General features: G+C 29.3%; 1 protein-coding gene across 2 annotated transcripts in view; it reads right to left on the minus strand.

Annotated features, from left to right (window-relative positions):
* LOC107450287 (5-hydroxytryptamine receptor 2C) overlaps positions 1–12,016 on the minus strand; it is a 400,340-nt gene that overhangs the window by 60,267 nt on the left and 328,057 nt on the right. For both annotated transcript variants that reach the window (XM_071180097.1, XM_016066045.3), the window contains one exon: positions 8,551–8,587. The gene's annotated coding sequence lies outside the window, so the exon portion shown is untranslated. The remainder of the gene's footprint in view (positions 1–8,550; positions 8,588–12,016) is intronic.

Below are 12,016 nucleotides of genomic sequence, written 5' to 3' on the forward strand. Positions count from 1 at the left end.
TATTGGGAGAAATTTTACCACCACAGAGGACTTTTTGGTGGAACTAACTCGCATCTGCGTGACATTAATACCTACTGCGAAAACCACGAATACCTCCCACTGTTAGCTTGGTAGCAAGGGGACTCTAACATATGGTTCGTCTGCGACTGAGGATATTTTACGTCAGCACTGCTTTCGACGCAAGCTGGATGACGATTCGTATTGATCAGCCATGCTGGAATTCAAACTCGATTCCCATTATTAGAGGACGAACGAACTATCCCCTGAGCCAGTGTGAAGATATTAAGCAATATCATAATTTGTATATGCAGCAGAAAGATATTACGCAATATCTTAATTAGTATATGCAGCAGGAAGATATTATGCAATGTCATAATTTGCATATGCGGCAGAAAGATATTATGCAATATCATAATTTGTATATGCAGCAGAAAGATATTATGCAATATTATAATTTGTATATGCTCCGGTAATCACACCATCAACCAGAGAGTGCCCAGTGTTGGTTTGGCTTTATCATCTTACTTGAAACTAACTGAAAACCTTATGAGCATCTTAGAATAGCTGTTAAAATTCCAAATTCCGAATCCGACGTCCCTGCAAAAGACTTGCGAACTCATTTTCTAACGTATTCTAGAGCATTCTCAAATCCAAGGGTGGTGTAAACGCTATTAATTTATGTTTTTAGTAATTGTTGTATCTTTACTCCAGTGCCATTTACAGTAACGTTTTGCAACAGTCAGAGTCGCAATAAACAAGCTTTTGAAAGGTTGTGGTGGAGCTCTCTCTCTCTTGTCGTATTCCATTTTCCAGATTCAGAAAAATTACTATTTTTAGGTCTTACCAGCGATATTACAGTCCACGCTAATTAGAAGTGAAGATTCATGGATAAATTACCCCTCCCTTCTTTTTGTTACCCCGCACCAACAGTAATTTTACCTGGGGAAACTAATTTTTCTAAAGGTGATCTAGATCTCCTACTACGCATCTCTAAATGTTTTGCGTCGGCACGAAACAATAAAATTCACCGAAGAGTGTTTAGCCCTTTGACGCAGGGTTTTTATTAAGTATTAATTTAGGTCAAAATAAGTGAAAAATATTATATTTAGCATTTTAATAATTCATGGTTTTGAAATACAGCATGAAACGCAGGTATCCTTTTCTGTGGTTAAAGTATAATCCTTCAAACAGGGTTCACTTCCAAACAATAATATTTCAAATTTGTAGTTATTTAGATCTAAGAGAGACAGTTATTTATCATTGAAATTTCAATTTAAGAAATCAATTAGTGATAAACGTTTGAATATTCATATTAAATATATATTCATGAGGAAACAGTTTTCAAACTACGTTTTTTTTATTTTATATTTTAGTAGAACTAATACTCTAACACATTTTTTTAGTAACTATTAGTCTGCTTTTTTATAATTAAAACTACCAAAATATATTTTTGCTTGGAATTAGAGCGTTAGAAAAAAGATATAGAAGGGACATCGGTGTCCTATCAACGATTAGAAGAGTTAAAAATAAAATTTCAAATTATTTAAAATGTTTCAACACAAAAAATACTTTTATCTGGGACTGCTAAGAAAAGTCTCTTTAAAGAAATTACCACACTAATATATTTTCTACATTTTACAAACTTTTGCGTTTATAAAAACAAATGTTTCTGGCAACGAATTTTTCAAAATAATTTTTCGCTTTTGAATGATCATTTTTCTACAACTGCTCTCAACTACAGATAAAAGTCAAAGTCATAAGAGGAAAAAAAAAATAATTATCCGAGATCCCGGGGTACAGAGATCCCTGCATATCGTTAATTTTAATTCCGTTGAATGAAAAGTAGATTTATTCGAGTTCGAAAACAAACTTAAATGTAATACAAGAATGTCATGTGTTGTATAAGGCCAAGGAGACTGGTTGGAGCGATATCATATCCATTTGTTCACACACCCTCTTTGGATGTTGTTTGTATTTATTTGTCTAAAGGAACATAGGAATCATCGATCAAACGGGGTGGGCTCATTATTCTTTTCTTGTTTATCTTGTGTTGAGAAAGGAGGCATCAATTCTCGAGTGCCATCCAGAGGAACAACTTTAGAATGTTTTGGGGGATCTGCGGTATCACAGCGAGAAGATTTATTTCGGGGCGTTTTTGAAATATTTGTTATCAAATGTAATTACGGTAAACATGAATAAGTAATATAATATAGTATGAGTGAAGCAATGGTGCGTTAAGTTTATGAAAATTTGTTGAATAAATTGCTTATAAAAAAAGAAATCATTAATTTATGGAAGATGTGAAAAATATTAATTTAAATAAGTTTGAGTTTGAAGCTATTTTTACGAAGCAATTTATTTGATCTCCAGAGGCTAAGCTCCCTCTTCGCAGCCGCTCTCCAAAGCCGATGATAGCATCGCACAAAATAGGCATAAAACATGGCATAAAACAGTTTTTTCTTCAGGAAAACTGAAATTTTTCACTTATATATGTACTAAAAATAATTGTTTCCTTACGCTAATGCCCCCATTTTCCACATTAAAATACTTCTCTTATGATTGCGTTAAGATCTATTTGCTTAAATGAGTAATTATTTTCTTAAAATTACATCTAAAATTAAAAGTATATCCATTGCAAATTTAGTTAGTTTACAAACGTAATTTAATAATTCGCTTACCGAACCGACGGACATGTTAAATACAATTTTTGCATGCATCACATTATGCATGAAGCTGATCGTTCAGTTCTAAATCATTTAACGAATCTCTTTAACTGTTGTTTGTAACAGTATATTAATGTAATTTGCACAGAAAAATAATTGTGTTGTTTCCAATTCCAGCTGGGATAGCGGAGCTATACCAAATCCATGAGGTCGTGAGTTTTCCAAAAATCAAGGAAAAGGAGAGGTCTCTCAAGAACCTCTTCCATGGTGAAATCCAGGAAATCAAGTAGATGGTGAGGACTAGTCCCGCTGGAGTTGCACTTTTTACAAGTTGGAAAAAGTTTAATTTGTCCACTGAAAGTGAGGCTCTTAGTACGCCCACTGACAAATCTACAGATAGCAGTTTGGTCTGCACGTGTACCCTGAAGGTCAAGGGCTCCTCCGGAAAAATGATTGTAAAACGATTAATAAGACTTGACACTGATTTAAATAACGTGTCTTAAAATGTAGAGCAAAATTACATTTATAATAATAATTTAAAACAAAAAAAGCAAAACCAAAACAATATGGAAATCAACGAGGCAAACTGGATGCTACCATGTGATTTTCCGATCAGAAAAATACACCTACAACAATGGATAACTGTGTTAGACAATTATGTTTCTTATGTTGTACAGAGATCTGTTCTACATATTCAGAAAAATTTTAATGCATTTCTTTAAAACTTTAGTTCCATTACCTTAACTTAGTATTTTAAAGGGAAGCACTATAATTGTTCAAACAGTATCATATTTTAGAAATAAATTTAATGATTGCATTTTAGATTAAGGCAAGTAAATTTGAGATTAAGGCAAGTAATTACCGGTGCTGATAAATTTTCCTTCGTGTTTTGATTTTATAATCAAAATTACATCTTTACTGATACTACGCATCAGATAGCTATACAATTTTTCATCGTTTCCCAAGTGCTACAAGATGAGTTTATGGCTAATGAGAATTTATCACAGTTTTAAAGTTTTATTACTTTGCTCAAATCAATAAATATGCTTACAATTCAATTTTAGTTAAAATTACTATCATTGATATCTATTTATTACGCGTCGATTTAGATGCGGTAATAGTTTTTGTAAAATGAGTGAACCACGGCATTAAACAATATTCAGTGGGCAGAGAACTTATTAAAATCAGAAAATCTCCATCCTTTCCAATTTTTAGGTGATCAGACAGTGTAACTTTCCTAACAATAGATAATGATAATAGATAGATATGACAATACATAATAGATAGATCACAAATGTTTTTCATTTACACAGAACTGTATTCTCTTCTTATCGCCATTTTGCGCCATTTTCATAATTAGATAGAGAGTGCTGGTTAAAACCGCAAAAAACTTAACGTAACTACTTAATAACTGATACAAACTAACAACAGTTATAAAAATAGTATACTATTCGTTAAAAAAAGCGTTATTTTATGCTCAGCCTGTGAAAAACAGCCTTAAATCTAAAATAAACTATAACTTCTTCACTAGCGTTAAGAACATGTAGCATTAAATGTCCCTTTGGTACCTAGCATAATGCTTTTACAAGATCTTTGTTAATATTAAAGTCACGAACACGTAACTAGCAGAAGGGCGTTCTTCGCCAAGAAAAGTAATTTGTTTCATTACAAAGGAGAAAAAAAAAACTTTCTTTTATATACTTTGATAAGTAAAGCGGAAGAATAAGTGAAAATGGAAGGCATCATCAGCTCTAAAAATGTTATAGAAAACTTTGCTTATTTTTGCAAATTGGATATTGAAATGAATGGTAATATCTGATCATTATGAATTTAGGTAAGAATGTCATGCAGCAAAATTGTTTTTGATGTGCTTCGCATGGTTGTCATACTATTTTGCTGGAGTAAAATTGAGTTAGCAAGCCTCCTTTGAAACATTTAATTTACATTTCGATTTTGTTTTGAAACAGAATCACGGAACAAACACGAAAAGGTTTTAAAAAATTGGGATATTTAACTAATATTGAAAAAAAATGTCATTAAATTATTTTTCTCTCAAATGATGACAAAAAATTTGAGTTTACGAAAGCAGTTTTTATGAGAATTGTAAACCTAAAAATTTTCTTAATCATGATTTTTAAGTATTTATTTACAATAAAGTATTATTATTTTTTTTAAAACTTTAGGGGCCGGGATAGCCTGGGCGCTGGGCCTATGTCCGAGAGTTCGTGGGTTCAAACCCCGCCGGCCGAAGACTCCTCATGTTGTAAAGTGACTGATGCACGTTAAATCTGACGAGTCGTAAAAGTCCTCCATGATCCCATAACAAATCAATACCTCTGGGGGTACTGTATTGGAGATCGATGGTTCTCTGATTCAGGTCAAAATTACGACCTGTGGATGAATGAATGAATGGATGTATGAATGGTCCACCCCATAAACGGGTGCGACGTATGGTGTGGCAGAAGTCAAATTCTTGGCCATAGATGGCGCCACTGAAAAGCAAGAAACTCACGCTCTGCCTTAAATTTGCTCGGTTTCACCAAGCAGGCCTGCCCGTGTGGCAAGTGACATTAGAAACAACAGCAACAAAATTTTAGGCAGTAATTATTGTTGATGCGTCTATTTCTATGCCTATTTCTTTCCTACTGCAGATCGTTTTTATTTTAAACGAAAAAAGCATATTTTACTAGACCACATGTACTGGCTCAAGCATTTCCAGCTGAAACGGTTTGATAAAAATAGTTTTGTATTCAGGTATTGGGGGAGAAGGGAGCAAAGAGTAAAGAATACGAGTGAGTGGATGTCATTAACGCTGTCAAAATGTTAGAATGAAAAGCTTTGTGTTTCCACACTTAGCGTAATGAAGAATGTATAAAAATGTTCACTGAATTAAGTTCTTCGTATCAAACGTAATTTATTTATTGATATCAGAAAAGAAAGTAATAAATGCATTGCCACCTAATCTCTTGAGAAATAAAATAACAATTTTAATGTATAGTGTTTCTGAATTCGCTTGAATCTGTTAACTATTGTAGAAGACCTTGAGATAAGAATCTGCTTCTACTTAAAAAGTACCCTTTTATAAGCTTACGAAGAAATCAGTAACTTTTTTTATTTCTTATTATCAGAGAGTCGATACGTTTTGGAACTGATAAAATTTATCAAGTGTTTTCATTTATAAACTTTCTCAAGTTTATTATTAACCCTTATATCTAAATATATGAGTATCATTTAACGAAATTTTTTTATAGGAACTAATTGAGTAGCTTCAATATTGCTTGAAATAATTTTTAAAAAACATGAAAATCATTTAACGAGTTGCGATTTTATAATGAATCAAATTAACTGAAATACTTTAAGCGAATAAAAAAAGTTATTTTTTTAAACTTATTTTTTTATTATTGAACTAATTTATATCATTGTAAAAGTTACTACTTATTTCCCTAATAGATATAATATTAAAAGTGAAAACTTTTTAAAATAAATTAAGGAAACAGATTTAAATCAATCAATTCTTTTGTAATTAGTTATAGCAGTTTTGTTTACATTTATAGCATTGCTTTTTAAATTTAGAAAATTTTAAGACTTGCATTGCTTGAATAAAGAAAACTCCTAGTTTCAGAATAAAAAAGACTGCTTTATTGCAGTTTTGATATTCGGTACATAATAGATGTAAATATGTGCTACTTATTTTCAATTGACTTCAAATTTTTTTTTTTTAATTAAGAATAATTCTGAATGTGAATGTCTTTTCTCTCACAATTTTGAGACAATTTAAACGGTGTTTGAAAATAATTTATATTTTGCTCTTGAAATATTCTCTTTTCTGAGCATGCTAGTAGTTTAAAAGTAATAGTTAAAAAAAGTGGCTAAATGAAACTTTATGTATATTAAAATTACTGATTTTGAGAGGATGTATGTACTATTTCTCTAATTTATTTACCACAAGTCATATTGTTCATAAGTTTTGAAAATAATTTTTGAGCTGCAATTAATTTTCAGTATTTTTCATCATTTTATATAAATTAAGAATGAATATTTTTTCTATATACCTTTTTTTATTTTTACTTTTATGTTTAACTTCTCTACATAGCGAGATGTTAAGCTGTCAATAATTTTAACGTAATGAACATTATGGTTACCAGTGAGTTTAGGGTTATAGGAAATAAAAAAAAATTTACGAAATAGGAAAAAAATTTGAATATACATAATTGTCTTCTTTTGTAATAGATAATGAAAAAAAAAAAAAACATCATTTTGCTTCAAAAATCGTAAAAGTGGAAAGAACGAAGAAGAAAGTAGAAACCTCCTAACATTAACAGATGTACATAGAAACTCTTATAAGAATGTTTTCCTAAGAAAGTTTTTATTAGCAACAGAAAATAGAATATGAATATTTTCACTCAAAAATTATTCTAATAATATTATACCTATACTACTATAGTACTCAAACCTATTGTTTACGAGGTTTATGAAACGGTTTAGTATGATATAGGTAAAAGCTGAGATGTTAATTAAAGCCTTTTAAGTTATAAGTTTGTGAAATAGTTCTTATTATACATTTTAAATGTTTGTTTTAATTATGAAAGGAGTGTGACTAGTCCCATAATCTAGTGCGAAAGTGCACTAGAGTACATAATCTAGTGCACGATCGGAGATCTCTTTCCTTTTAAATTAGGCTGGAAGCGTTAGGAATAAACCTGGTCTAGTCATAGTCTGAAAAAGAAGATAGTCGTTGCTAAAATAGTTACTGCGTTATTTGAAAAAAAGGGAAATTTTTAGTTTATTTTATAAAAGAGGATGCAGAATTAGTTAAGGTATCCAACTCGTTTCGACAACCTTTTTCTAAAAATTTCAATGTAAAATTTAAAAAAAAGCTGGTTTATTTGTTTCATTATGAGTAAAAACTTTTAAAACAAGGAAAACATTATTTTTATTATTATTTTATGTGGGCATTTTTAGGTAAAAAAAATAATGGTTTTTTTTGTAAAAGAAAATTCGTAAAAACAATTCTACCGCCTAAAACAAAAAATCGTAAGAGGATTTTATTTAGAAGGTTATCAACTATGTTTTATTGAACTCATACCTTAAAATCAAGTGCATTATACTGCTGAGTTAGGGATCAATATAGCTTAAAAAGCAAATTTTTGAAAAATTCTGCACTTGTCTTTGTGAAATAAACATGCACAAAAAATAAAATTCTACTTTTTTCTCTTAATCTGCAGTTTAAACCATGCGTGCTATAATAATAAACTCTCATGAAAAATTGTAGACAATCATTTTAAAAGCAACATGAGATATCATGCTTAAGGTGGTGTAAAACGTGAAAAAATATGATTTTGAAATAAACGCATTTAAGGACTTAAAATCATTGATCTATCCACTATTATCACCTAGCACAAAATCTGCCTTTAACTATGTTAATAATGGAAGTACAAACAAAAGTAAAGTATTTTTAGAAAGCTAAGAGCACAGGAATTCTAACAAACTGATTTAAAAAAAATTTGCCCAAAATCATGTTTTCATACTAGTCAGATAAATTGGTTTCGTGATTTTTGTTTGAAATTGTGTTTGAAATAAAAACTCAATGAAGCTCAAATTTACTTCCATATTCCAATTGTTTTAACTGTTTTTGTTTCAATAAATTTAAATCATACTTTAAGATTAAAAATGTTTCATCAAGTTTAATATTCTTTAATATTTATTAAAGTAGTATTATTTTCAAACTTTATCACTTTACCGACTAAAACTTGTTTATTTAAATTCTTCGCTGTTAACTTAATCTAAAAGACATAAACAGCAACAGATTGAAAAGAATTTATATACACATAATATTTAAAGAAATTGGAAGAAAATGTTTGAATTATTATGTATAAAAAAGAATTACCAGTAGTTTCGTTCTTTCCCCAAATACTTTACTGCATCTAAATCAAAAAGAAAAACACTCTCACGAAATGAAAAATAATTACAGAAAAATAATACTCAGATGAAAAATAATTACAATACATACAATGTCAAAGAACTTAGTTTATAATTTGAAACATTTCTTTTTTTTGAAAAATATCTTTTTCCTCAGAGTGATCTATAGAAGGGTTTCATGAAAAATTGTTAATTCTCTTCAAATGAAAATAACATTATCTTACAAATATTATTAAAATAATATTTGAATAACAAAGAAATGTAAGATTTAATTTTTTTTGCACGGAAAAACTGACAAATGGTTTAAACCAAATGCTTCTAAGCATTCAATTCGGTTGACATTTAACATTTTTAGAGATGTTTTCACATATATTAAATACAAAACTTATCTTGAAAATTCGATGTTCGATTAATTTCAACAGCCTCTGGTGAATGTCAAAATTCACGTAATCTCTCAAGAGAATGTTTGAAATTCAGTCATGATCCTCTTACAGATTTAATTATCACTCTTACATTAAAATGTCAACATTCTGTAGTAAATGTAGAATAAAAAAAATCGTCTACATTGCTTTCCTATTACAATCCTTCCGTCAGTGCATGCTAAATGTCAACATTTCCCAGTGTCAGAAAATGTAGCAAAATGTAAAAAAAAAATCGAACAGAATCTATGTGAATATCCCCATTCTTTATTCGACTATGTTAATACTAAAAATTACCAAATAATCTATGCAAGTATTGGCAGTTTCCAAAGAAAATATGTGAATATTGACTTTCATCAAAACAACCAAGTGAATATAATATTCACGAAAGCAACTATGTGAATGATGTAGACATTCACCAAAGCAACTATATCTAAATATCGATATATAAAGTGACTGTGTGAATGTGAACAATGAACATTCACCAAAGCCGTTATGTGAATATCAATATTCTTATAGCCGAGGATTGACAACATTCAGTTATTAGGTGTTTCACAGTTGCATAGACATTTTGATACAGTATATGGTTGCTGTGTTTTTAATCAGACAAATTTTTCAAGTTTAGTGGAATACTTTCGTCAGTGTTTTGTAAACATATTTCGCCAGTGTTTTGTAAAACACCAGTTCCTGAAAAAATGGTTTATACAGTATATGCAGTAGAATTAGTGCAATTATTTTTTCACTCTTACATTATTTATATGTAAAATATGCGAAACTCGTCACTTTCAATTAATTAGTTAATAATCTCGAAACTATTTATTTTCGTTTACTTTGAATTTTAGATGACATTGGTAAGTCAAAGAACAATAAACAATTAATTTAAATGCAGTAATTTTTATTTCATATTCTTTGAGCGTAAAGTGCATGTTCAAAGTTTTTTTTGTTAAAACGTTTTTAATTTTTTATAATATTTCTTTCGAAGCTTTAGGAAGATACTTCTTTAATAACTACTAATATAGCTTTCCAAATAATAACAAAAGATACGTTCCTACAGCGTATATGCTGTTATAATTTGCTTGTATTTTTATGTATATATATATATTTTTAAAAAAATAGCATTTTAAAATTTATGGTTTACTTTTACTCTTGGTTTGTCTGTACTCACTTTATTCTGTACTTTAAATTTTAAATTACCTATAGAGGTGAAAAAGAATTTTTCGTGAAGTTTTTCGCCCTTGTATGAACCCGCCTAAAAAACGTAGCATCTAAATATCTAAAATATTAGCTTGAAATTTATGTAAGTATGACAGCTACTTTTAAGACATTTCTCTTAAAACGTACCGATTGTTTGTTCTATTCATTCTAACAATATTGAAACATTTATAAAATTTTCATTCTTGAAATGTTGCAATATTTTTTTCAGCAATGTTGCTATACTATATTTCAGCAAAAACATCTGTTATGAAAAATTTATTTATTTAAAAAATAAAAGTTGTATTACGTGTTTTTGCTCAATAAAAACGACATCTTGCATTAAGCGAAATCATTTTTATGTACTTAAATAAATACTTACTCAAATAATCTGCAGTTCTTTGCTACAATATTTATTTTCTCACACATTTTGATGCTTAAAAAAAGGTCACAGATAATCCTAATGGAAATAAATTTCAAATACCGTTCAAAATTGTATAAAATTCGAATTCATTTTCCTTTAAAAAGAGCCGTTTGAATTCAGTTAGAGCTAGAAATATTCCATAACAATAAATATTCGAATTAATTGTATAAAAATGGCAAACAATGACAAAAAGAAAACGTGTAAAAGGTGATAAATGATCCATGAGCAGTGTTCGGCATCTTCACTCTAAAAATATTTCTCGAACTTGTGATGGAACATTTTGAGCCTTTGCCAAAATGGCATTTTCAAACGAGAGGAATCATAACCTCGATGCCGGATATATTTTTCAGCATTCATCTGGAAATTTTTACGTGCGACGAAACCCATAAATTTTTAATGCCGATTTGAAATATTGTTTGACATATCTATAAGGAATATTACACCAAACCATTGAACATCATCTTGAAAAAGCGTAAAGTGTGAAAAATAAATTTTTTGTAACAATATTCTTCAAAAGGAAGTTACATTTTACCCGATAGCTCTTTGAGAAATGCTAGAAGTTATATGTATAGGTGTCTGCTTTCCATAGGTGTCGTTTTAATGATATATTTTATTTATACTAAAAGAAGTGGAGACACGAGATTTAAAATTTAAATGTAGATATGCATTACTAATTTTTAAAATCTATTAATAATTTTAATATGTATAGATGATTTTTAATTTATTTATCGCTAATTTTACGTGGCATATCTATAAAGAATATTGCACCAAGCCATTGAACATCATCTTGAAAAAATAATAAGTGTGAAACTAAATTTTCGTAACAAAAGTTTTCGAAAAAGAAGCTGTATTTGACCCGATAGCTCTTTGAGAAATGCTGGAAGTCATATGTATAGGTGTATGATTTCTACAGAACAAAAATATTTTGAAGGAATTGGCAACTGTCTTAACCCTATCGCTGTATGAATTTGTTACTTGGATAATTTTATTTATAACAAAAATACAGGGAGGAATCGAGATTTAAAATTTAGAAATTAATATTTATTACCTATTTTGTGAATTTAAGAATGTATAGATAAATTATTTCGAATCTATATATTTAGAATTTTTGTCAAAAATAAACTTAGTGATTATATATATAAATATAAATCCGAATATAAAACCGAAACGCAACCGATGTCTATTGAATCAATAGTAAGAGAGGCAGGATGATAAGCATCAAAACCATTTTTTTTGCCTGATAAAATTTTTAGGTGTTTCTAATAATTGTTTTTATTACCTCTGTTTACTCCAATAAGACAGGTTTTGATGCATCCAGGGCTTTCTCAGTATGTCTGTCAAAAATGGTATATATATATATATATATATATATATGGTATATGTTTATATATATATAAAAA

The sequence above is a fragment of the Parasteatoda tepidariorum genome, chromosome 4, assembly GCF_043381705.1.
Source record: "Parasteatoda tepidariorum isolate YZ-2023 chromosome 4, CAS_Ptep_4.0, whole genome shotgun sequence".
Classification (NCBI taxonomy): domain Eukaryota; kingdom Metazoa; phylum Arthropoda; class Arachnida; order Araneae; family Theridiidae; genus Parasteatoda; species Parasteatoda tepidariorum.